Consider the following 26,234-nt stretch of genomic DNA (forward strand, 5'->3'; position numbering starts at 1 on the left):
AATCTAATCTAGATTTTTGATTACTTTGCCTGGGTAGAGTGCCATCTGACAATAACAAGACTATATTATAGGTGTACAAGTAAACGTTTGACTTATGAGTGTTTTATTATTACAACCCCAATTAAAATGAAGTTGGGACATTGTGTTAAATAAATCAGAATACAATGATTTGCAAATCATGTTCAACCTATATTTAATTGAATACACTACAAAGACAAGATATTTAATGTTCAGACTGATCAACTTTGTTTTTAGCAAATAATCATTAACTTTGAATTTTATGGCTGCAACACGTTCCAAAAAAGCTGCGACAGGTGGCAAAAAAGTCTGCGAAAGTTGAGGAATGCTCATCAAACACCTGTTTGGAACATCCCACAGGGGAACAGGAGAGTGCCATGATTGGGTATAAAAGGAGCTTCCCTGAATTGCTCAGTCATTCAAAAGCAAAGATGGGGTGTGAGAAAATAGTCAAACAGTTTAAGGACAATGTTCCTCAACCTACAATTGCAAGGAATTTCATCATCTACGGTCCATAATATCAAAAGGTTCAGAGAATCTGCAGAAATCACTACATGTAAGCGGCAAGGCCGAAAACCAACATTGAATGCCCGTGACCTTCAATCCCTCAGGCGGCACTGCATCAAAAACAGACATCAATGTGTAAAGGATATCGCCACATGGGCTCAGGAACACTTCAGAAAACACAGTCCAGCGCTACATCTGTAAGTGCAACTTGAAACTCTATTTTGCAAAGCAAAAGCCATTTATCAACAACACCCAGAAACTGCCGCCGGCTTCTCTGGGCCCGAGCTCATCTAAGATGGACTGATGCAAAGTGGAAGTGTTCTGTGGTCCGACGAGTCCAGATTTCAAATTGTTTTTGGAAATTGTGGACGTCATGTGGGCCAAAGAGGAAGAGAATCATCCGGACTGTTATGGACGCAAAGTTCAAAAGCCAGCATCTGTGATGGTATGGGGCTGTGTTAGTGCCAATGCCATCTGTAGAGGCACCATTAATGCTGAAAGGTACATAGAGGTTATGGAGAAACATATGCTGCCATCCAAGGAACGTCTTTTTCATGGACGCCCCTGCTTAATTCAGCAAGACAATGCCAAACAACATTCTGCACGTGTTACAACAGCATGGCTTCATAGTAAAAGAGTGCAGGTACTAGACTGGCCTGCCTGCAGTCCAGATCTGCCTCCCATTGAAAATGTGTGGCGCATTATGAAGCGAAAATACGACAACGGAGACACCGGACTGTTGAACAGCTGAAGTTGTACATCAGTCCACTCGCCCATGTTCAGCAGGTGGTGGAGCGGTGCCAGCTGGTGTCCGCCTTGGTACCCCGCACTGGCTACTGGTGGGTGGGCGGTGGGGCCACCTTGTCGCTCCTCGGGGCTGCTTTCTCCTCTCTGTTCCTTGTGTACCTCTGCGGTCGCCTCCTTCTCTTCTCGTAGGGAGGCGGGTGGTACCCTGCGGGCTGTGGGGTTTTTGGCCCTGCCCGTTCCGAGGTGGGGCGGGTAGGGGTGTCGGTCCACCTCCCACACTCGGGGGTGTGGTCCACCTCCCACACTCGGGGGTGGGTTGTGGGTGCTGGCTGGAATGTGGGGGATTCCCAGTGTCGGTGCTGGGGGGAGCGGCCCTCTCTGTCTGTGGTTGTCCTGCCTGATGGGCCCGACCTGCAGGAGCCATGCCTCTAATCACTCACTCAGCACACTCTTGCACCATTCACGGTAAATACTTTTTCTTTTTCCACTAGTCACATCCGGGCAAACACACATTCAGGAATTCTTGGGGGGCTAATGTGGGGTCGGGGGGTGCGGGTGTCGGAACGGGTTTTACTACGTCAGTGCCATTTCCCGGTCCAGGTCCCCTGTCTACCCCCCAGGATTTCCACGCATTACACGGACTCATGGGTGGCATTGGGTCCCTGCGGACGGTTTTCGGGACGCCTCGGTGGGGCCGGGGGACCGCCCTTCGTCACTCGGCATGGGACATGTCCCGTCCACCGGGCTGTTTGAGTGGACTCCTGGGCCCCTCTCGATTGAGTGAGTGGGGCAGGCACAGGAATGGCAAGACACTTCTGTCAGTCATTGAGAAGAAAGAAACTGTGTTCTGTTCGACTGATTCTCAATAAATATCCACTAAAATACTAAGAAACCATAGTGGCAGCTTAAATAGTCCACTGTGACACTGTAAAACTGTTCCGGCATAAAAGGAATACAGAATCTTTTATGCATGACCTAACAGCTGAACAGGATACACAAAAAATAAAAGATACATCAATCGATCGATAGACATGCTAGCTAACCTTTGTACATGACGTTTTTAGGAGTGAAATGAATGAGAAATTAAGCAGGCAATCTCTTCAGTTAGCAGTATAGCCTCCCCCAACATGCGCACGCACGACCACACACGTAATTTTGAGACTATTAAACGTGACGTCTCCCCAACAAAATGAATGAGCATCTCCTCACAAAGACCAGTAAAGACTATGCATATTCTACTGTCCATGAGCATCTCCTCACCAAGACCAGTAAAGACTACGCATATTCTACTGTCCTCCGCTTCATGGAGACTTCGCTTTGTGAATGAATCCCCCGGACAGCACCGTACTACTGCCCGGCTTGCAAACTACACTGAGCGGACCACGACACTGAGCTATCGGGGAAAACAAAAGGTGGTGGAATATGCTTTTACAGCAACCAAAAAAGGTTTACTGCTGTCACGGAGCTCAGCACACACTGCAGCCAAGACTTTGAGTCACTTTATTTATTTATTTATTTATTTTAACTGCAAGTCATTCTACTTGCCGCACGGGTTTGCTGCATTCATTATCACTGGTGTTTACATCCCCCCACAGGCTTAGACGAACACTGACTGCAAACACTAGCTAACCAAGGAAACCAACTTGGGGAATAAAGCACCCAAGATTCACTCATTCTTGGGGACAAAAAGCAAAATTCAACCACAAACTAAATACAAGCAGCACATCGACTTTCCCACCACAGAAAACATTCTTGACCAGTGCTATACCACACTGAATGACTCGTACCGTGCTATTCTCCGTGCAGCTTTGGGCTAATTTTATCCCCATTTAATTCACTAATTACCAACATACGGGTACAAACTTAAATGTGCCAAGTCTGTGGTGAAAACAGTAAAGAGTTGGACCAATGAAGCCAAGATGGAATTTCTAGACTTTTTATAATGCACAGATTGGAGTATCGTTAGTAGGCTTTACACGCTTAGGATTTTTGGAGCCGATCAGCAAGTTTAAAAAAACAATAACCGACCAAAAGATGGAGGAATATGTCTATTTAAATGTCCTGTTAATTTACTCTATACACTTTTGTACTTAATTGCTCAAAAAATTATATTTACAATAAATGTATCTTTGTTCCTCTATTTATGCCAGTGAGGTATAGTGACAGACAGAACAAATTAATGGTCTTCTATTAGATGGCTGCAAGTAAATACAGTAATTAATGTATCTACTTTTTGTGACATTTTTCTTTGTTGGTGTGCCGTGAGATTTTTCAATTGTAAAATATGCTCCTTGGCTCCATAAAGGTTGGAAATTCCTGCTCTAGTCAGATCGTGTATTCTACTCAGTCAGCTCAAACCAACATTACAGAAATAATGTGTGCTAACTTACTGTAATTAATAAACTTTACGGGCTGATCGGTATCGGCCGATATTTAACATTTTATGCTGATCGGCTTTAATGTCATAACTCGCTGATCCGATCTAACTCCGCGTCGCACAGTATATTTGAATCCAAAAGCTAGTTTATTTTTAGCCTTGTCGTGCTGTCTTTTGACGTAATACTCTAAATATCTGACAGCCAATGAAGTTATTTTAAAAAAAACAACGTCACCGGTGTAGGACAAAACGTAATGCCCGGCCGGATCAGACTACAAGACAAAATTTCTTTCACGATTGCCCTGTCAGACTTCTACAATAAAATATTTTATTCAGATACCACCACATCCCGTTTTTTACGATCATTGGGTTTCATCTTGTCAACTCAAATGCGACCGGATACACTCGTTACCGTGTCGATGAGAACAAGAGTGGAGCGAGCCGACTGTATTATAAGTACAAAATGGGGAAAAACGTGTGTTGGTGGTCCCCGCTGCTCAGGACAGAGAGGACGTTCGTTTAAGGCTTGTTCGAGGTATGTTCACGTACTTTTAAAACGATACGCCTCACCAGCAGGCAATAAAATGTTATGTAGCCTAGCAAGCTAGCGTGAGCACGAACGGTTGGACGTAAACATCCCGCCGTTCTGCCAAATCATGCTCTAAAGTTTCGGTGTGGGTGAAGTACTACTCCAGCTCCCTCCCTCATGTAAGCGCTATCAAAAAATCCAAACTAATTCCAACAGCTTCTTCCCTCTTGCCATTAACCTGCTAAACAGTTGACTTCCAATTTCATTGCAACATACTGCCAATTTTGCACATCTCTTATCGGGACACATCATTCATACACTCACTGTTTTATCACACTGCATGATTTGTATTCTGTTGTTGATTACGCCTGGCTACTTATTTCTCTTAAGCATTTGCACAATCGTCACTACCATATCATTCCACTATTTGTCACAGATTGTTCTAAATTGCTTGGAGGACTGAATCATTTGCAGAATTGCCATTATATCAGCATCAGCACACAAGTGGTACACTTTCATTGCTCAATGACTCGCCATACCTAAATATCCATTTCCTAAATGTATATTTTGTCGTAACGGCTGCTTGTTGTAATACAAGTAGCTCCAGCTACCGGAGACAAATTCCTTGTGTGTGTATAATAATTTTAAACTTGAGACTATGTGAGTCCCGGAATGCACATGTCATGGAAACAATGAGTCTCTGCAATTTATCACAGAATACAGTAATCCTACGCTATATCACGGTCCTGATCTATTGCAGATTTTTATTACAGGTGTTACTCTATTTTCAGACATGCAAACACCAAAGGCATGGAAATAGGTGACCAAAAAAAGATTTTTTTTTGGGGGGGGGGGGAAATCCCCCGAGCCACTGCAGGGAATTTTTTTTATTTAAACAAATTAAGCAATCTGGAAGACTCTAAAGAGTATAACGAGGCAAAAAAAAAAATCACGCAGAAAAAAAATGTACACCGCTCAAGTACATGGTGATGTACAAATTTAAGATTAAAATTAAATTTGCCTAATTTCTTTGCTTTTTTGTTCTGGCCTCCAACTTGAGCAAGGCCCACCTCCACCTCCACCTGATGACTGCTTCAAGCTGTGCCACATGAATACTATCCTCCTCTTTAAGCACTCTCATTCTGGAAAAGAATAGTCTAAAATCATTCCATTTCACTATTACCAACTTCAAAGGCTAATCCCAAATGCATCCTCCAGGAATATATTAAATACAATACTTTTCTGTTTTTATTAGCCATTTCTGAATTTGAAGTTAGTTCAATATGTGTTGTGACAATCTGTAACAGCGCTCCGTCGCTTAATACATTTAACGAACATCAGTAAACTAATTAGATAATTGTAGCCACGTTTCCTAATTAATACAGAATGTACCAGCAGATCAGCTCTTTTCGCCGATGTTACGTGTGCTTCGCGGTTCCACTTGGGACCACAACCAGGGCCCGACACGCAGCACCTAAACGAAAATACAAAAAGACCAGCGGAACAAATACCACACTGGATGATCTGATGAGCAGAAATGTTGCTTAAACGTAAACGAAATGTTGCTTAAACCTAAGAGTAGCAATAGAGGATGTCCGCTCCAAATGTGGGTAGAGTAGCCAAACATTGTACTCAAGTAAGAGTACTGTTACTTGACAATGATGTGACTCAAGTAAAAGTAAATAGTAGTCCTCAAAAAAAATTACTTGAGTAACAGTAAAAAGTACAAAGTGAAATTATGATTTTTTTTTACCACAGCATGAACATCAATAAAAAAAAATACAAATAAAATGTGAATTTACTCTCTCTCTGATGTTTCTGTGTATGTGCATGCACAGTCAATACTACAAAAAAAGCATCTGCAATTTATTGCACGGTGTTTTGTCGAGTTATAAGTGAGCTGAAATATCCACATTTGGGCAGACCGTGCCAAACAAATACTACAATACATGAAAGCTGTTGTTTTTGTCCGTCTAAATCTAAACAAGAGTAGGGCGCCGTTGCCTTCATGGTAATGACAACCTTCCCAACATGGCCGCCACGTACGCACGACGCTCTGTGGGTTAGGCTTATATAGTGTGAATACCCATGTCCAGGAAGCATAATGGTGTGTGATGTCATGTGACTTTGTCTCATTTGATTGGTGAGTTTTTTTCTGATCGCATCAACTACTGTGACCTCGAGCGCACAGGCGGAACCTCAGGCCGTATATTAGTCCGCCGTGGAGTAATATTCACAATTACATCTGCATGTGGATGGTGGATGTGTGGAATGGATCTAGCTGCCAGCGCCCAAGGAGTACGAAACAGCCTAGGACGTCAGTGACGGCAACGGCGACCCCCGGTTAAAAACGGCAACTTTCGCCGAAAGGCGACTGATTTGCCTATTTTTCATACTCTCCAACAACTTCATTTTTCCAAGCCGCACAGCACACAAAAGGACGCCTGGCGTACGTCAGCTGGACCGTAAACTAGTTAGCAGCTTCCCATCAAATCTGGATTCCAGACATCGAAGAGCCTTTTGATGTGCAGAACTGATAGCGACCAAAAGGTTGGACCCTCTCAACCACTGGGAGCATTGCTGGAACGCAGACAACACCTGCTAGCGTTTGAGAGTTACTGCAATGTGTGGACACTCATTCAAAGTTTCTTTAACTGAAGATAAACGTCTGTTTCGATATTTCACAAACTCTGCAGAACTAATCCAAATGTATGCCTTGGCATCTGTGTCAGTTTTACAGGTCCAGCTGCAAGACTGAGAACCGTTCGTCTCGATTTGAAGCCAAGCAGTACAAAATGTTGGATTGAACAATAAGCAGTTGATCTGCCAAGATTAAAGTTTAAACAAGCATTCTGTGTGCTTGCTCTATGAGTAAGAGTACAAAGTTCGGAGTATTTTATTTTAATAAATGATTTTTACACCATTTTTATGGCTAAATTGTAGTTAATGGGCGTGGTCTTCTTCAGTCTCCCCCGTCTCTGAGACACACCTCCTGAGTATTTAACTTTTGACTCCCGCCTCTTCCCTCTCTCGTGTCCTGCTTCTCTGGTGTTCTTCCTGGCTAAAATCTTTCCAGCTATGTGATGGCTTCGGCCAACCCCCGCCCCCTTCCTTTGTCCTTTCGTGCCACCACGTGGGTGCGAACGACCACCGTACTAAGATGGCGGCGCTTTAGGCTATACAGCTTTGATCCGTTTGCCCAGTCGTGATCTGTTGGCGGAGCCTCGGTAAGCAACTACTTGCGTTCCGTACCAGTCACGCACGTAGTTGAGAGTAAGAACGTGGCCCGCCACAAGTTCAATCGGCAGGAAAGTTACGAACGCACCCCGACGGGACAACAACTTTCTTTTGGCACCGCTTTTCCTTTTTATTTTTTGTGCATCTTCTTCTTCAACCAAACCTGCTTCGTTTTCCTCCTGAGATGCGTGAAGAAAGACCATCCCCAAAAACAGGCTGATCTACGGTCGTGAGTAGCTCAACAATCATTGCCAAAATGTATGAGATTAGTGCCTAATAATTTTGGGTAAATACTAGCTTCACACAAATCCCAATTTTGCTCTCTCGCACTGACTCAACGCATTAAACGTTGAAATTTTCATTTTTAGCCCAGCAACACAATGTCCTATTTCCCTTTTCGTACGCCTATTTTTCTTTCACCATTATTGGTATTTCCTTTTTATAATTAGACCCCGCTGTGAGTTTCCCTATAGATCGCTCGTAGATGTCACTGAATATTCTATAAAATTCCACTCCCTGTTGTGCTATGTGTGTGCTTTGACTTTAATAATGAAACCTCTGTAATCGAGAACTCGTATTTCCTAAGTGTAGCAACCTTCAGCTTATGAGACTGATAAGGTTTTTCGTCACTTTTTCTGAATTTTACACAGAGATGTGGTGCCCTTTACGAGCCAAAAATAGTTCGATTGTGACATTAAAACGTAAATTGAACTAACCCGGAAGTGAATGCAGGCGTACACCGACGAATGTATTCCTTAAATAAATTACCTTTTGTCCAAAACCAATATACACTACACCATATAGTTTCCCAAAAACTATCACGACAAATGATGTTTATTATGCTACTGATATATTAGAGCATAATAATTCAAGTACATCCTTTTTAAAAACAATTCACTAATTCTAATTTAAGAACAAACATTGTAATGTAGATCTTGGATTAAAAAAAATAAAATAAAACAGTCTCTGCTCCAAAAATTTGCATTTCTACAAAATATTAAAATTTGGCATAGCTGTATAGTCATTAATGTCTTAACAGGCAATATACTGCCAATCAAGTTTTCAGTTGATAAAGAAAAAGCGCCAAGTAGCAACATTAATGACATCTGTAGTCAATCAAAGTAACCTCAGGCAACAGATTCCTAGCCTCCTGATATCCAGTCTGCAGCCCTGCAACAGACATATCTAAGGATTACTGCCGGATTTTTTAATCGATAACGGAGTCTGCTACCGATGCAGTCATATCTCTCATCTTTACGAACGGATAAGTAGTCACATCGGTTTATCGTTCCCAACCCTAGTGGACGTATGGATATACTGTATGTTGCATGGATGTACAGTGGAACCTCGACAGAACGGACTAATAGGGGCGGTATAGCCTATTGCCTGTTACATTGAAGCACTGTTTTTAGGTCATATGTACCCATATTACTGCACAGTACAAAATTGTTTTTTTTTGTACAAACAGTACAAAAGTTTTTCCGTGGCCTAAAACGCCCAGTACAGTATGAAGTTCTTGTAAATATGAAAAAAAAAACTACAAAAGTTTTGAAAGTTTCACATTTTATCCAAACTTTCCACGCTAGTGTGCTTGGTTATAGTAGTCATCATAGGGGAGTCGCATTCATGAACCGCGATGAATTAGTGTGCTTCGTGGTTCCACATATCTTGCCAAAGGCGAACGGCTTGACAAAAATGTTGTTGTTTTTTTTAATGTTGCTGTACCAAAAATAGCATGTTCTAGACTCCAAAGACTTAACCCCTCAGAGTTAACGCCTCAACCATGCTGCTCTCTCTCTCCGCTATATGTACAATAGACAGACATAATCATCACATGGCCACCACATCAATGGACCACATTCAACATGGGCGCCATGTCGGCATGTTTTTTGGAATTGGTTCTAGCAATATTGTGTATCTGTGACCCGGAAATATCTGCCTGCACTGTGCCACAAGGGCAGTAAACAACAGCGGACAATTCTGGAACTGACAGACTGTCAACTGCATTTTAAGTGTCTATTGGAAACTACTGCGATTGGCTGGCAACCAGTTCAGGGTGTACCCCGCCTCCTGCCCGATGATAGCTGGGATAGGCTCCAGCACTCCTGCAACCCTTATGAGGATAAGCGGCTCAGAAAATGGATATTGGAAACTACTTTTGTACACATTGTTCAGTCACGACAGTCCGTTTTAGTCGATATCAGTTATATCAGATTCCATTTTATCGACGTTCCACTGCATGCATGTATTTTAGTTTTACAAAAATCAAGACCAGGTCAGTTCGAGCAATATATTACCTTTCAGTTTTTTTCTATTACCTTTATAGTTTTTTTCTATAATTTTTTTTTTTTTGCATTGCCGTGACTTTTTAATGATGTGCTCAAAAGGGGACACAATTTAAGCGTTGGCTTCAGTCTACACTTTTTGGTCTTTGTTTGGCTCGAGCAACATCTTGCCTCTTAGTTTGTTTCTTTCATTCTTAAATATTTTCTTTTGCACTGGCGCAACTTTTTGATATAAGGGTAGAAATGTAACCCTTGCCTTCAGTCTACACCTCTTGGTCTTCATCATATTAGGGATGAAATGGTTTTTGAAAACAGTCAAAACGGTGCAGTTCAACTGTTCCAGTCAGTCCTCGTGTTCCGTTCGGTTCAAAACATGCAAGACTCCCTCCCCGGCCCTCATTTACCAATGACACAATGCAAGAGCTGTAGTTCCTCGACTTGGCCGCACCATAAGGAAATGTCATGTCCAATTCCTACCCTTACATACGGGTGACCCCCCTTCCCCCGCTGACAGAGATGGCTCAGCCGCCCCGTGAGGTTGGAAATCCTTGAGAAACTTTGCTTCACCATAGGATACGCGATGCTAGCATGTAGCCAGCTGGCCTTTAAAAAGTGGGATGCATAAATTAACTGTTGTAATTTATATACGGTTTACCTGATTTGAATGTAAATACCCTCAAATTAAATCAGTGGGTCCAAGGCACTCATTTTACATTTGCAAAATCTCACGGTTAACCACCAAACAAAAATAAACTATGAATATGAAAATCTTGTCTAATTTAGCCACTAATGTACTTTACTCAATGTGGGAAAAAAAGCTTGTTTAGTTGAACATAAAGCTGATACATTTGCAGGGAGCCAACTTATTCTGTTGTATGAATATTAAATCGCAACAGGTGGATTGATAGCTTTATTGTAACTTTTGCCATCCAGCGGAAGAGCTTTCAGTTTTCTGCCTGTGACTAAATGACGCTGGCATAGATATATTTATAATTAATAAAAATAATTAAAATAAGAATGATACAAAATATACAAGACAATTAACTTTTTGAAGAGTCCACATTTACCGAACCAAACCGAAAACCGTCATTACAAAACCTCCACCCCTAATTCATATAGACTATTGATTTGTGGACTAATATATGACAAAATAAACTAACCTTAAAAAACAAATTACAGCAGGTAAAAATACATTTTATTCCGTGATCTTTCAGCCTTGTTTATGTAGTTAATGTTTAAATATGGGTCATTTTTATTTCATTTGATCAAAAACCGTGAACGTTAAAAAAAAATTTAATTTTGCATTTTCTTGTCACCTTGGTTTTATATGGGTAAATGTCTTCCATGCTGAAACAACCACGCTTAAAGTCCTATTTTCAAACAGATATTGATAATACCTAATAATGATAAATTCATAATATCCTCATTGACGGGGCAAATACAGTAGTTGTGACCCACTGAAATACACTTCTTGCATAATGGTAATGACAAAACCAGATAACGGTAAAGACAAACAGCTTTATAAAAATCGTGTGAGCCCTTCAAACTCTGCGGACACAAGTGGATAAATGACAAAGCCATTACACTTGTCAATATACAACCCCAATTTCAATGAAGTTGGGATGTTCTGTTAAATGAAAACAGAATACAATGATTTGCAAATCATGTTCAACCTATATTTAATTGAATACACTACAAAGACAAGATATTTAATGTTCAAACTGATCAACTTTGTTTTTAGCAAATAATCAGTAACGTAGAATTTTATGGCTGTAACACATTCTAAAAAAACCTGGGACAGGGTCATGTTTACCACTGTAACATCACCTTTTCTTTTAACAACATTCAATAAACGTTTTGGAAATGAGGACACCAACTGTTGAAGCTTTGTAGGTGGAATTATTTCCCATTCTTGCTTGATGTACAGCTTCAGCTGTTCAACAGTCCGGGGTCTCCGTTGTCGTATTTTACGCTTCATAATGCGCCATACATTTTCAATGGGAGACAGGTCTGGACTGCAGGCAGGCCAGTCTACTACCTGGACTCTTTTACTACAAAGCCACACTGTTCTAACACGTACAGAATGTGATTTGGCATTGTCTTGCTGAAATAAGGAGGGGCACCCATGAAAAAGACGTTGCTTCCATGGCAGCATATGTTTCTCTAAAACCTGAATGTACCTTTCAGCATTAATGGTGCCTTCACAGATGTGATTGCTGGGATAGACTCCAGCACACCCGCGACCCTAGTGAGGAGAAGCGGCTCAGAAAATGGATGGATGCACTCGGACCACAGAACACTTTTCCACTTTGCATCAGTCCATCTTCGATGAGCTCGGTCCCAGACATGGCAGTGACGTTTCTGGGTGTTGTTGATAAATGGCTTTTGCTTTGCATAGTAGAGTTTCAAGTTGCACTTACGGATGTAGCGCCGAACTGTATTTATTGACATTGGTTTCTGAAGTGTTCCTGAGCACATATGGTGATATCCTTTACACATTGTCGGTTTTTGATGCAGTGCCGCCTGAGGGCTCGAAGGTCACGGCATTCAATGTTGGTTTTCGGCCTTGCCGCTTCCATGCAGTGATTTCTCCAGATTCTCTGACTCGTTTGATGATATTATGGACTGTAGATGATGAAATCCCTAAATTCCTTGCAACTGTACGTTGAGGAACATTGTCCTTAAACTGTTCGACTATTTTCTCACGCACTTGTTCACAAAGAGGTGAATCTCGCAACCATCTTTGCTTGTGAATGACTAAGCAAATCAGTGAAGCTCATTTTATACCCAATCATGGCACCCACCTGTTCCCAATTAGCCTGTTCACCTGTGGGATGTTCCAAACAGGTGTTTGATGAGCATTCCTCAACTTTCGCAGACTTTTATGCCACCTGTCCCAGCTTTTTTGGAACATGTAGCAGCCATAAAATTCAAAGTTAATGATTATTTGCTAAAAATAAGGTTTATCAGTTTGAACATTAAATACCATGTCTTTGTAGTGTATTCAATTAAATATAAATTAAATAATTAAATATTTCACAAATTCATACATATTACATATTTACAGCTGTCTGCTATTGTGTGAATGCAAACTGGCTTCCTCATCCTGGCACTTCAGCTCACAGATCCCTCTGGTGTATTGCAAGTGGCATGAACAGTAAAGAGAAGGCCTGTTTGTAAAAGAACCTAAAAAAATGAACTCTGAAGACACTAAAGATGCATGTGTTAGGTTTTCAAGGAAAAGGCATATTAGGAATAGGAAAAAAAAATCCTATATATCCCAAAATCTAATTAGCATCTTCACAAAACATGTTGCAAATCTTCAAACTTCATTTGGGACACAAAGACATTTTGACATGAAAGAGCATGGAATATTTAGTACTTAGCATTTAGCATTTGGGGTTTTTCTTCCCTCAGAAACTCATTGATTTTCAAAGGGGAAATTCTGTGGGCCATCTCTTTACTGTTATTGAGCAAATTAGATGTAAATGACCCATGTAAAGCTCAATCCGCCACTTAAGGAGCATCGTTTTGCCCAGGGAAGAAATATCATAATGAAATAACACTCGACGTTATCGGCCTTTTAAGTTGGCTTTTACTTTAATGTCTACAAATGTAGCAGTCTGGATACCAGGACGTACACTTAGCATTTAGGGGATGGCTTTGGCTTTTAATGTCTACAAATTTAGTAGTCTGGATACCAGTAGATACACTTTTCAATTACTCGAATACCTGACGGTGTGCCGATGCATGACTTACTGTGTTACACCTTTACTCTTCCAATTAATACCGTACAAAAGATAAATTAAGAAGGCTGCATGAAAACTGTTTGTAGTACTAAAAAATGGCAACATTCTGTTAGCTTGCAGTCGTGTATAGACAGAACCGCATGGCCATAACGTTGGCATTAACTTACCTTTCTTCAATGTATACAATGCGTCCTTTCGTGTTTCTTCTGCTATTAAACAACCACTTTGAGCCAATTTGGAGTAAAATGCCTTCGTGGGTTGTTACAGGCCAGTTTATCACCGGCTTTGAGTTCTTCTGTCGGGCCCGGAACGCGGCGTCACCTCATTGGATCCACTCAGTCGTTGCTGACCCGGACAGAAAAAAAACAGAAAACGTTATTATATATAGGTCAAGCTATAGCATAAGAAAATACTATTTCCGGTTATGATCGCCATATGTAGTGTAAGTAAGACATGTAATTGCATTACATATAATACTAATAATAATACTAATAATAATAATAATAATAACCACGGTTCTCAAGGGAAAGCGTTTCATTTCCTTTGTTGGCGAGGGGAAGGGGGGGGGGTTGTGGGGAACAATTTATAGTCTTATTTTGGAAGAACAGGTCTTAGTATCCGACAAGAAACATGATAGATTGACGAAGGCCGACGAGCCTGAATTTAAACCCAACCCTTGATGTCTACGCACCGTGATTGGTCCACGTGCTGTGAATCAAAACGTAAACACAGCCAGTTGGTCCACGTCCACGCAAGGGGATTATCTCGTCTCTCTTATCATTTCTCTTAATAGCAACGTTTCTATGTTCGTAGGCACAGATATGTACAGGTTGATACCACTCGCCCAATTGGGAGGCCCTTTAACATGTAAAAGTTTTTTTTGTGTTGATTTCTTTTTTTCTAATCTTGTGCATTGGTAGTATACGCTTGGTTGTTGACGAAACAGTAACCGCTATGAAAATAGGATGAGAAATGAGGAAGTTACGACTTGATTTTAGCGCCCATGTTTTGTTACTTCTATGGGAACGACGACCTCCCTAACATGGCCGCCACGTAGGCATGTCGGGTTATAGCCGGGATGCTACATCGCGTTGGCGTATCTATGTTCCTTGGTCTCGTCTCGATGCTTCGAAGGCGACCGGAAATTGTTCTCGAGCCGGCATATTTATTTATTTTTCAGAAGCTTTATTGATCATATTTAATTTACAAACAAAATCAGATAAACAGACAGCATAGACATTAATACATAAGATCATACGAGAGAGGAGCTAGAAGGTTCCATCCATTTTCTGAACCGCTTATCCTCACCAGGGGCCTCATGTACAAAAGGTGCGTACGGAGAAAAACGCGGCAAAGGTCAGATGTATCAAGAGTGACATGACCGTGGAAATGTGCGGTGCCTCATGCCAACTGCATGGCTGGCGTACGCACGTTTCTGCAGCTTTTGGTGCTTTGGCGACACTTAGAGGTGATGCTGGGAAACTGTTCTCATAAATCTGCACATCAGAGACACACGAATAATTAGCACCGATGAACAATTCATGCCCGGCAACATTTGATTTCAACAATGCAATTGAGGCAAGGACTGAGAATTCATTTGTTAACCAGTGTATTTAATGAACCACTGATATTTGTGAGGACACCTACTAATTGATTCAAGGCGATCATTCATGCCACCTATTGCCCTCACAATCGCTTAGTGACTCCAGCACATGCACTGAAAAAAAGTCCTTTGAATTTACTTCATTTGAACATGTACATCGGTTGCGCATGATTAAAATGTGTTTAAATTGACATAATTTAGCCCTCTTCTCCTAAAAAAAACAGGATTTTTTTTTTCAGTGTGTGTGTCCTCCCTGTGTATTAAAATAATAAATTGAGGAATCAAAAAGGAGTCAAAGTTTTTTATATCCTCTTTGATATGCTGATGTGCTTCTATTTGAATTCAAAAGATTTTTTACAAATACCATACATACAACATTTACGCATGAACCTTTATCTCACAGGGATGAGTGGAGGTTACTGTATGAACACATTTGTTGTGAGTTATAAAAATACATGGTATTAACCTTGTGGGGTGATCAGAGTCAGCCACATGTGCTCCCAGCACCCATGAGAGAGCAGCATCACCCATGATTGCAACGTCTCTCTCCTCGAAATGGGTGAGGCCCTCCGCGCTGGTTCTTCCACCTGTTTTGTCCACACTTTGGCGGTGGGCAGCTGTCCGACCCCACTGTCCCGCGCTGTCCCATTCGCTCCTCTTTCGCGTGTAGTTAACGCTGGACGATAGCGTGCCCAAAAGAGGATTTTTGTGCGCGCCTCCACTTTATTGAGCAACTTCACAGTCATAAATTGTTTTCTTCATTACGTTGCTCATTTTCCTTTTTTTCTGATCATTCAGAGATCGGGATCTCGGGTGCAGGGTTCATTGAAATATTATTTGCATTTTTAAATATGGTCGTGGACATGGAGGAGTCGGTTACTCCAACATGTGCGCTCATTTCCGCACATGTTGCTCAATAAAGTTGAGGTGGGCAAGAAAATCCTCTTTGGCATGCTGTCCTCCGGCGTTAACAACACATGAAAGAGAAGCGAATGGGACAGCGCGTGTGCGGCTGTCAATGCTGTGGGGTCGGAACAGCCCACACACGCTGAACTAAAAAAGTAGTGGTCAGACATTAAGGTGGACGTGAACCGGAGGACAGCTGCCTACTGGCAAAGTGTGGCCAAAAAAGGCGGAAGAACCGGCGCGGAGGGCCTGACCCCGTTTGAGGAGAGAGTCGCTGCTATCATGGGTGACACTGCTCTCACTGGGGTGGTGGGAGCACGTGGCTGACTCTGATCACCCCCCTAACTCATAACAAATGTGTTCATACAGTAACCTACACTCAGCCCTGTGAGATAAAGGTTCATGCGTAAATGTTGTATGTATGGTATTTGTAATAGAGAGAGGTAGAATATAGGGATCGAGTTAAAATGATTTATTGCCTATGATGTCACCAGCTGGCAGCATGCCAGCGCACGTGCACAATGACGTCACCTTCCAGGCCACCTGTCCCCAATGACGTCACATCCGGCAAAAATAAAATGACGTCACCTCCCGGGCCATCTGTCCCCAATGACATCACCTCCGGTAAAAACAAAATGACGTCACATCTGGTGAAAACAAAGTGAGATCATGTTTCCTGGCGTTTTTGTCGCATGACATCATGTTGGGGGTCACCTGTAGGAACAAAGGAAATCATTGGGTGTCATATGGGCACCAAAAAAGGTCATTTGTGGTCATACCTGTGAATATGGTCCTTTGCGGCCCCGCCCCACGGCTTTTGGCAAGGCAGCTCCAAAGAATAAGGTCATCATGTGACTTGTGCACGTGACATCGGGTGTCTGAGATGTTTGAGGGTCATGTCCAGAGGTCACAACCCCGCACATGTAGAGAATGGGACACTAACGTGGCTTCAACAGGTGACATAGGGTGTCTGAGATGTTAGAAGATCTGAAGAAAATGAGTATTTAGCCAAGAAAATGTGTTTTCTCTGACCACAGGGTTGTGCAAAACGCTCAGCATTCCATCAGTCTGAAAAAAAAATCCCTTTCAATGAACATGCCCAAACATGTTGTCGTTTTCAAGGCTCTTATCAAAAAACATTTCCAGGTATAATGGGTTAGTCCAGCCTTCTAAACCATAAACATGTCAGTTTTATATATCTAGTGAAGTTACACTCCAGAGTTTAAAATATAGTTTCATTTTTTTAGACATCATCACCACCCAATACAAAACCTATGTGTGTGTGTGTGTCGTTTTCTTTTTTAAAACGTTGAAACGTGTAGGAACAAGTTGTTTTATGTATCTTTTGTATGTAGCTTTTAGCGCTATAAGTTAAGGATGTGTTTAAATGGAAGAGAAAAAAACCCACTGAGACTAAGAAACCAAGTCTTTACCCCTAAAAGTGAAATAAACTGACACACACACGATACACATGCATACACTTTACTATCAGGATCGGGGTAAATACGATCTTTTGTTTTCAGAAGCCATATTTTTAATCTTAATGAGTAATCAGGTTTACATGCAGACCTTTTCTCTTTCTGATTGAAACATGCCGATGCTTTAAACATACCATTGATATTTATTCATACTGAAAAAAACAGTGATTTACTCTTATGGAGTTAAAAAAATCTGTTCTGAAAAAATAAAGTGATGGGAAGTAAATATAGTACAGCTATTGAGTCCAAGTGAAAAACCTCATCATCAAACGTGACTGATGTCAAAATATGACCAGGTGACTTAATTTTCTTATCATATAGGGCACTTCAGCAAATTACCAGATCAACAAATATTTTGCATGTTCAGGGTCCCACATGAGGTGTTTTGGAGACAAAGAGAGCAGACTTGGATGGTTTGGTTTGGACATGTCCAGAGGAGAGAGAGTGAGTATATTGGTAGAAGGGTGATGAGGAGGTAGCTGCCGTGCAAGAGAACTAGAAGAAGACCAGAGAGAATATTGATAGATGTTGTGGTAAAGAAGGAGCTAAGCCGAAAGGCGAAGCTCTCGATTTACCGGTCGATCTACGTTCCTACCCTCACCTATGGTCACGAGCTGTGGGTCGTGACCAAAAGAACGAGATCCCGGATACAAGCGGCCGAAATGAGTTTCCTACGCAGGGTGTCCGGGCTCTCCCTGAGAGATAGGGTGAGAAGCTCAGTCATCCGAGAGGATCTCAGAGTAGAGCCATTGCTCCTTCACATCGAGAGGAGCCAGATGAGGTGGCTGGGGCGTCTGATTCGGATGCCTCCCGGACGCCTCCCTGGTGAGGTGTTCCGGGCTCGTACCACCGGGAGGAGACCCCGGGGATGACCCAGGACACGCTGGAGAGACTACATCCTTCGACTGGCCTGGGAACGCCTCGGGATCCCCCCGGAAGAGATGAATGAAGTGGCTGGGGAAAGGGAAGTCTGGGCGTCCCTGCTAAAGCTACTGCCCCCGCGACCCGACCTCGGATAAGCGGTAGAAGATGGATGGATGGAAAGAAGTAGAAGCCCATCTGAGGACTGCATGACCTCATACTCCCATAATGGCAAAAATATTTCTTGCCATAATTTCTCCCACAATCCTATCTAGTGACTCTACCAACCCCACTGACTAGGGAGACATCTGACTCTAAGTAAAACTTAACCATCCTTATACTGAAAACTCCTAAATATATGTACTGTATAGCCTTTATCATTTATTTCTCTTCAAGGGCTGGTGACCTGCTTAATGCCAATTACCTCAAGTGTGTCCCCACCATTTTCCGACGAGCCACTGAGCACCGACCGACTCCGACCTCAGCCACACAGCATCCTTGATGGCTTCTAGTCATGTGCACTTTGTCCCCCACTGAAACAGACTTTCATCACATTATTCCAATCCACTTGGTAAACGTTGAGACACAGGACCATTCAGCTCCTCTTTTTTCTTTCCAGCTTTCACCGTCTCCACCACAAAGTCCTTTCATTGGCTCGCTTTCTGTCATGAGAAACATCATTTATATAGATGCAGTCATCAGGTTGAAGAGTCTCTCTCAGTCACTCATGACAAATCAGAATCAGAATCAGAATCATCTTTATTTGCCAAGTATGTCCAAAACACACAAGGAATTTGTCTCCGGTAGTTGGAGCCGCTCTAGTACAACAGACTTTGGAGACATAAAGACATTGACAAAAAACAATTGTGCAAAAAGATGCAGAGTCCTCTAGCACTTAGAGCAGTTCGAATGACTAATATTGCAATAGTCCGGTGCAATGACCATTGTGCAAAGGGCGCTGAGACTTCAAGGAGTGTATGCGGTTTAAAGTGACGAGTAGTGCGATCATCTGGGACAATGATGGTTGTGCAAATGTTACAGATACTCCTCAATCAGTGTGCAAATGGATAAATTGCCAAAGAATGTAACAGGTCTTTGTGCTCTAGTGCTTTGTTGTTACCGGTATCGGCCCTTCCCATGTCTGTACAAGAATTAACAGCTAGGTTATCCACTGTCATACCAGAACATTGGCGACGTCAGAAAAGAGCAGCAGACTGGCAGGGCCAAAATGATCCAACATACATTGACGCCGTTGGTGTTCTCCGTGGTGTTCCAAGTGAGTACAAATTAGTAGATCAAATAGCTGCAGGATTTGAGTCCTCGATCTGTTGGTGGTGTACAACCAACAAAAACGTAGACAGAATTAACTACATCCATTATGGAGTTCTCTCAAAAATGAACAGTTTAGTCGGCACGGTGGACGACTGGTTAGAGCGTCGGCCTCACAGTTCTGAGGACCCGGGTTTAATCCCTGGCCCCGCCTGTGTGGAGTTTGCATATTCTCCCCGTGCCTGCATGGGTTTTCTCCGGCCACTCCGGTTTCCTCCCACATCCCAAAAACATGCATGAATTGGAGACTCTTAATTGCCGTAGATGTGAATGTGAGTGCGAATGGTTGTTTGTTTGTATGTGCCCTGCGATTGGCTGGCAACCAGTTCAGGGTGTCATCCTGCCCGATGACAGCTGGGATAGGCTCCAGCACGCCCGCGACCCGAGTGAGGATAAGCGGCTCAGAAAATGGATGGATGGATGGATGAACAGTTTATTCGATCGTCTGGGATTTGTAGCTTCTGTTACGATTCAAGGGAGATTCCTGCTTTGTGAGTAGACTGCAGAAACAACTGCACTTTCATAGGAGAAATATGATGCATGGGAATTGTGGAAAAACTCATTTAAAGACCTCCAGCAACTTCACACCCCTCATGCCTACAGGGTTAGTTCTCTCTCAACCACCAAGCAAAAAGGAACCTGCATCTTTTCAGATGCCTCTACCAAAGGCATCGGCACCCCACCATATCTCAGGGCAACCAATGAAGACAGTGGAGATAATGTCGGCTTCATCCTTGGAAAGTGAAAGCTGGCGCCACGTTAAAAGCATACGATATCCAGATTGGAAAGCACGGCCTGCCACCGGAGCTGCTGAGACAGTTCTACACAGCGGTCATCGAATCGGTCCTGTGTTCTTCCATCACAGTCTGGTTTGGTGCTGCTACAAAAAAGGACAAGCTCCGACTGCAACGGACAATCAAAACTGCTGAAAGGATTGTCGGTAACCCCCTACCCACCATTGAGGACTTGCACGCTGCCAGAACTAAGACAAGGGCGTGCAAAATCCTCTCGGACCGTCTGCACCCCGGTCACCAGCTCTTCCAGCTCCTTCCCTCAGGTAGGCGCTACCGATCAACGCTAACTAGAACTAGTAGACATTCCAACAGCTTCTTCCCTCTTGCGATCAACTTCTTAAACACCTAACCTATAATTCCATTACAACAAGCTGGCAATTTTTTGACTTGAGTTCGTTGTCACATTTCTGTGGGGCCAATTATTTATTACTTGTGCACTCACTGTAGTTGTCTCGCCATGCTGCACTATTTGCATATACTGGCCACTCATGCCAGAGTAGCATCTGCTCCATTTGCACACTGATTGAGGAGTATCTGTAACATTTGCACAACCGACATTGTCCCAGATGATCGCACTACTTGTCACTTTAAACCGCATACACTCCTTGAAGTCTCAGCGCCCTTTGCACAATGGTCATTGCACCGGACTATTGCAATATTAGTCGTTCGAACTGCTCTAAGTGCTAGAGGACTCTGCATCTTTTTGCACAATTGTTTTTTGTCAATGTCTTTATGTCCCCAAAGTGTTCTGTAAATTGACTGTTTGTTGTACTAGAGCGGCTCCAACTACCGGAGACAAATTCCTTGTGTGTTTTGGACATACTTGGCAAATAAAGATGATTCTGATTCTGATTCTGATTCTGAAATATGCGCAGCTGTGCTAGCTTTCGAGATGGCAGAGTTCATCGCTGAAGAGATTGACTTTGAGCCAGATGATGTGACTTTCTCCTGCGACAGCAAGGTTGTACTTGGCTATATATACAATAAATCCAAAAGATTCTATATGTACATCCACGACCGATACTAAATAATCTGACAATCCTCACAACCAAGACAGTGGAAATATGTATCCACAGTGGATCACCCAGCTGATCAGGCTTTCATAGATTGACCCAAGCTTCTCAGCTTGTCCATAACAACTGGTTTACAGGACCAGCATTCCTTCACAACCAGACAGAAACCCGTGTGCAAGAAAGAGTATTTGAGCTGATCGACCCCGACTCCGATGAAGAAATCCAGCCTCAAGTGACAAGCTTTACCACTAGTACAAGAGACAAGTTGCTTTACACCAAGAGATCTGAAAGATTTGCTTCTTCGAGCTCCCTGCACAGAGCAGTCGCTACACTCATTCATGTAGCTCAGTCATTCAAGCCAACAACCCATCTAACTAGCAATTGCAGTGGCTGGAACAGATGTTCAAAATCCCACACAGCACGAGAACTGGCTAAAGCAGCAAACACAATAGTCAATTCTGCTCATACGGCACTACCATGAATAAGTACAGCACTAAGGTCCCACATTCACCCAGGGGGCTATACGAGCTGCTGGACTATGGCTTGTTGGTGGCAAGAGACGTATAAGCAGCATCATTCATGGGTGTGTCATACTGTATGCCGCAAACTTCGAGGCAAGATGGAGCAACAAACAATGTCAGTCAATGTCAGTGGAGCGGCTGAGCATCTCACCACCCTTCACTTACATCAGTCTTGATGTTTTTGGACCTTGGAATGTGACTTCAAGATGTACCAGAGGAGGCTCTGCCAACAGCAAGCGCTGGGCAATGCTTTTCACGTCTGAGTACACGCACTGTCCACATTCAAGTCATCGAACGCATGGATGCTTCAAACTGCATAACTCGCTTCAGCAAGTCTTCGCAATTCGTGGCCCCTCGAAACAGCTGCACTTTGGCTGCAAAATCAATTCTGTTGGCGCCTGCAATGAACTGCCGTTCCACAAGGTCATTCAAGAGTCCAAAGTACAACAATACGCCAGCAGTCAAGGTTGCACATGGGACTTTAAGCCAACACACCTTTCACATATGGGAGCGCATGATAGGTTTGGAAAGGAGAATCCTGGATGCGATGCAGGCTGCGCAAGCTTAACTCATTAAGTTCTATGTACATTGATGGCAGAGGTCACGGCCATTATTAACTCCAGGCCCTTGGTTCCTGTCTCTACGGCTGCAGATTCACCTCAGATACTCACCCCTCTGATGCTTCTCACCCAAAAAGGCAGCATCCCACCTCCACCTGGAATGTTCACTGACAAGGATCTCTACAAACAGCAATAGAGGCAGGTGCACAGCCTTACAGACCACTTCTGGAGATGCTGGAAAATAGAGTATCTGCAGACACTTCAAGTCAGCAACAAGTGACAAGATCCAACATAACTTCTGCTAAAAAGTAACGGTACTTTTACTCCATTACAATGATCTAAATGTCGCTCGCTACTTTTATTTATCAATTATTGCTTATTTATCAACTATTTTGTGCGCGAGACTACAACTTCGACTTCCACATTGGACGCTGTTTGCCCCAATCTAATTTAAGTGCTAGTGACATTTAAGTCTAGTTCACCAATCAAACGAAACAAGAAAGTCACATGACCACACACAACGCCTTCTATTGAGCTTCCCTGACATAGGAGATAAGCCAGCCCGGCTGATCGTCGTGCGTAGTTGGCCACCATTTTGGGAAGATCGTTGTTACCTTGAAGGCAACGACCCGCTACTCTCTCGACGAACAAAAACAACAGCTTTCATGTATTGTAGTATGTGTCTGGCACTGTCTGCCCAAACATGGATATTTCAGCTCACTTATAACTTGAGAAAACACTGTGCAGTAAATTTTTTTTTTAAATTATTTTTTATTTATTGTTTGTGCTATTTACTCAGTGCTTGAGTCATTATTTAATTGTGTACTTTTTACTTACTGTACTTTGTGTACTTTAGATCAGTCGAACAGAACAAAGTTTCTAGACGGCAGTGAGAAAAGAAGACAAAGCACCAATTGATGAGATGAGAAAAGTAAATCATTTACAGATCCGTCCATCCATCCATCCATCCATTTTCAACACCGCTTATCCTGGTTAGGTTCGAGGGGCACCGAAGCCTATCCCAGCTGACTTCGGCCGCAAGGCGGACTACACCCTGAACTGGTTGCCAGTCAGTCGCAGGGCATCATTTACATTTTTTTCTTGTTAAATGTATTAAGCAACGGAGCGATGTTAGGGATTATGTCACAACACAGAATGAACTAACTTCAAATTCAGAAATGGCCAATAAAAACAGAAAAATAGTGAAAAATATTTTCCTGGAAGATGCATTTGGATTTGGCCTTTAAAGTTGGTAATAGTGAAAAATGAAGTGAAACAGACTGATTTTTGTCAGTTCTTTTTTAGAATGAGCATGCTTAAAGAAGAGGATGCTATTCATGTGGCAGATCTTGAAGCAGGCAATGGGTGCAGGTGGAGATGGGCCTGGCTCAACTTGGAGCCCAGAACAAAAAAGCAAAGAAATGAGGCAAATATAATTTTAATCTTAAATTTGTACATCAACATGTACTTAAGCAGTCTAAATAAATGTTTTTATGTGGAAAGAAAATGTGTTTATTTTGCCTTATTGTATTCTTTGAAGTCTTCTAGATTGCTTAATTCATGTTAAAATAAAAAAAAATACTGTGGGGGCCCGGGGGATCCCCCCAGATCCCCCCTACATTGTTTTTTTTTTTGATCACCTTTTTCATGCCTTTGGTGTTTGTATGTCTGTAATTTAAATTATCCATCCATTTTCTGAGCCGCTTCTCCTCACTAGGGTCGCGGGCGTGCTGGAGCCAAACCCAGCTGTCATCGGGCAGGAGGCGGGGTACACCCTGAACTGGTTGCCAGCCAATCACAGGGCACATAGAAAGAAACAACCATTCGCACTCACAGTCATGCCTACGGGCAATTTAGAGTCTCCAATTAATGCATGTTTTTGGGATGTGGGAGGAAACCGGAGTGCCCGGAGAAAACCCACGCAGGCACGGGGAGAACATGCAAACTCTACACAGGCGGGGCCGGGGATTGAACCCGGGTCCTCAGAACAGTGAGGCTGACGCTCTAGCTAGTCGTCCACCGTGCCGCCTCGTGAAATATCAAAATGGACATTTTATCTTCAGTTAAAAACAACTGAATGGAAGTTCACAGGTTGCAGTACTCTCAAACGCCAGTGGGTGTCACCTTGCATGCATGTTTGAATATTAAGCAAATAGTTCATTGCTGTTATTTGCGTTCCACTGTCGAGCTGTCCCAGCTTGGTCGCTATCTTCAAAAGAAAGAAAGGAGTCTTTTTAAAGATGGGAATCACGATTTGACAGGACGCTGCTAATTAGGTTAAGGTCCAGTAGGCGTCTTCTAGTGGTTGTCTCGCACAGCAGGGCCACTTGGAAGAAGGCAGCTTATCAAGTTGTGGGGAAGTCACTGTGACACCTCAGGTTGCGGGGCGCATGTCCGCTACAGCACTTTCAAAGTCCTCTACCCACTTAAGCCCATGCCATTTTCCAAAAGTGACAACATTATACTACCTGCCATATCAGTGATGATTAATATTTTACACACACAGAGTACGTTCAAAAACAATTTATTATACACTTTATGTCAGGGAATTACTTGGTCAAACATAGTTTTGTAATACATTCACTTCGTCATTCACAAGAGCCAAAAAGACGCAAAAAAGCAACGCATCACATACAGTATGTGGTCAAGATACAGCTGCCTGTGGTTATATACATGGCCAGCAGGTAGTTACGTGTGCACATGAAGCATCAAGAAATGAACCATTACTCAAACAAATGGCTGAAGTGTTACGATGCTTCATGAAGCTTCATCTCGCCATCACTACCAAACGCTTACCAAAAATGGGAGGAAATACTCTGAATACTAACTTAACAAAGCAACAAAACAATTCTACGAACAAGGCTTTACAGTAGTGACAAACACACAAACTGAGGCTACAAGGAGCGACGTGACAGCTGTCAAACAGAGCTACCGACCATCTGACAGAAGCAGGATTTGCTTCACATTGGTGTCTCCTCACAGCAGCCAGTCAGCAGATGCTAGACGGTTGGACTGCTGGTAGAAGCCAATCAGCTGGGCTCGTACAAGGGAGGCAATTAGCCAATCACCTGCAAAAAGACATTCAAGGAACACGCACACAAAAACAGAGGCACGCAAAGATGTGCAATTATATAAAACACATAACCATAAACTGAACTCTACAGCCACAGTTTGCCATTTTTAAGGCACAAATAGAAGCTGCTGTGAGACACAATTAGGGCTCACTCAGAGTTTGATGAACTCACGGCCACAAAAAAAAGACGTTCCATTTCCACACACATAGACAGGCCTGAAAAAGTCTATGAGAGGGTTACAAACATCACAAAAAGCCTTCGAAAGGGTCACAAGTCTCACAAACAAGTTAGGTCATCGAACTACATTTGACCCCATCCTAAGAAACCTCAGAGAAAGGGTCGCGGGCGTGCTGGAGCCGATCCCAACTATCTTTGAGCAAGAGGCGGGGTACACCCTGAACAGGTCGCCAGTCAATCACAGGGCACATATAAACAAACGAAAATAAACAAATCGCACTCACATTCACACCTACAGGCAATTTAGAGTCTTCATGAAGTATCAACACTAAAGGAGCTGCAGAAATTCTTCCATCAGCTCGGGGGAACAAATGGGCTCTAAGCAAAAAAGGGGGACTTTCTTTGTCCTGACCAAAAGACCAGATGCTTGTTTTGGCAAATCTTTTTCTGACAGAATAAGTAAGGAAGC

General features: G+C 42.7%; 1 protein-coding gene across 1 annotated transcript in view; it reads right to left on the minus strand.

Moving 5' to 3' along the window:
- Positions 1-13,982, minus strand: part of hyou1 (hypoxia up-regulated 1) — a 104,040-nt gene extending 90,058 nt beyond the window's left edge. Inside the window, exons 1-2 of the mRNA XM_061701930.1 lie at positions 13,961-13,982; positions 13,617-13,794 (exon numbers count right to left, since the gene is read on the minus strand). The gene's annotated coding sequence lies outside the window, so the exon portion shown is untranslated. The remainder of the gene's footprint in view (positions 1-13,616; positions 13,795-13,960) is intronic.
- Between the last annotated feature and the right edge of the window lie 12,252 nt (positions 13,983-26,234).

This window comes from Phycodurus eques, chromosome 17 (genome assembly GCF_024500275.1).
Source record: "Phycodurus eques isolate BA_2022a chromosome 17, UOR_Pequ_1.1, whole genome shotgun sequence".
Lineage (NCBI taxonomy): Eukaryota > Metazoa > Chordata > Actinopteri > Syngnathiformes > Syngnathidae > Phycodurus > Phycodurus eques.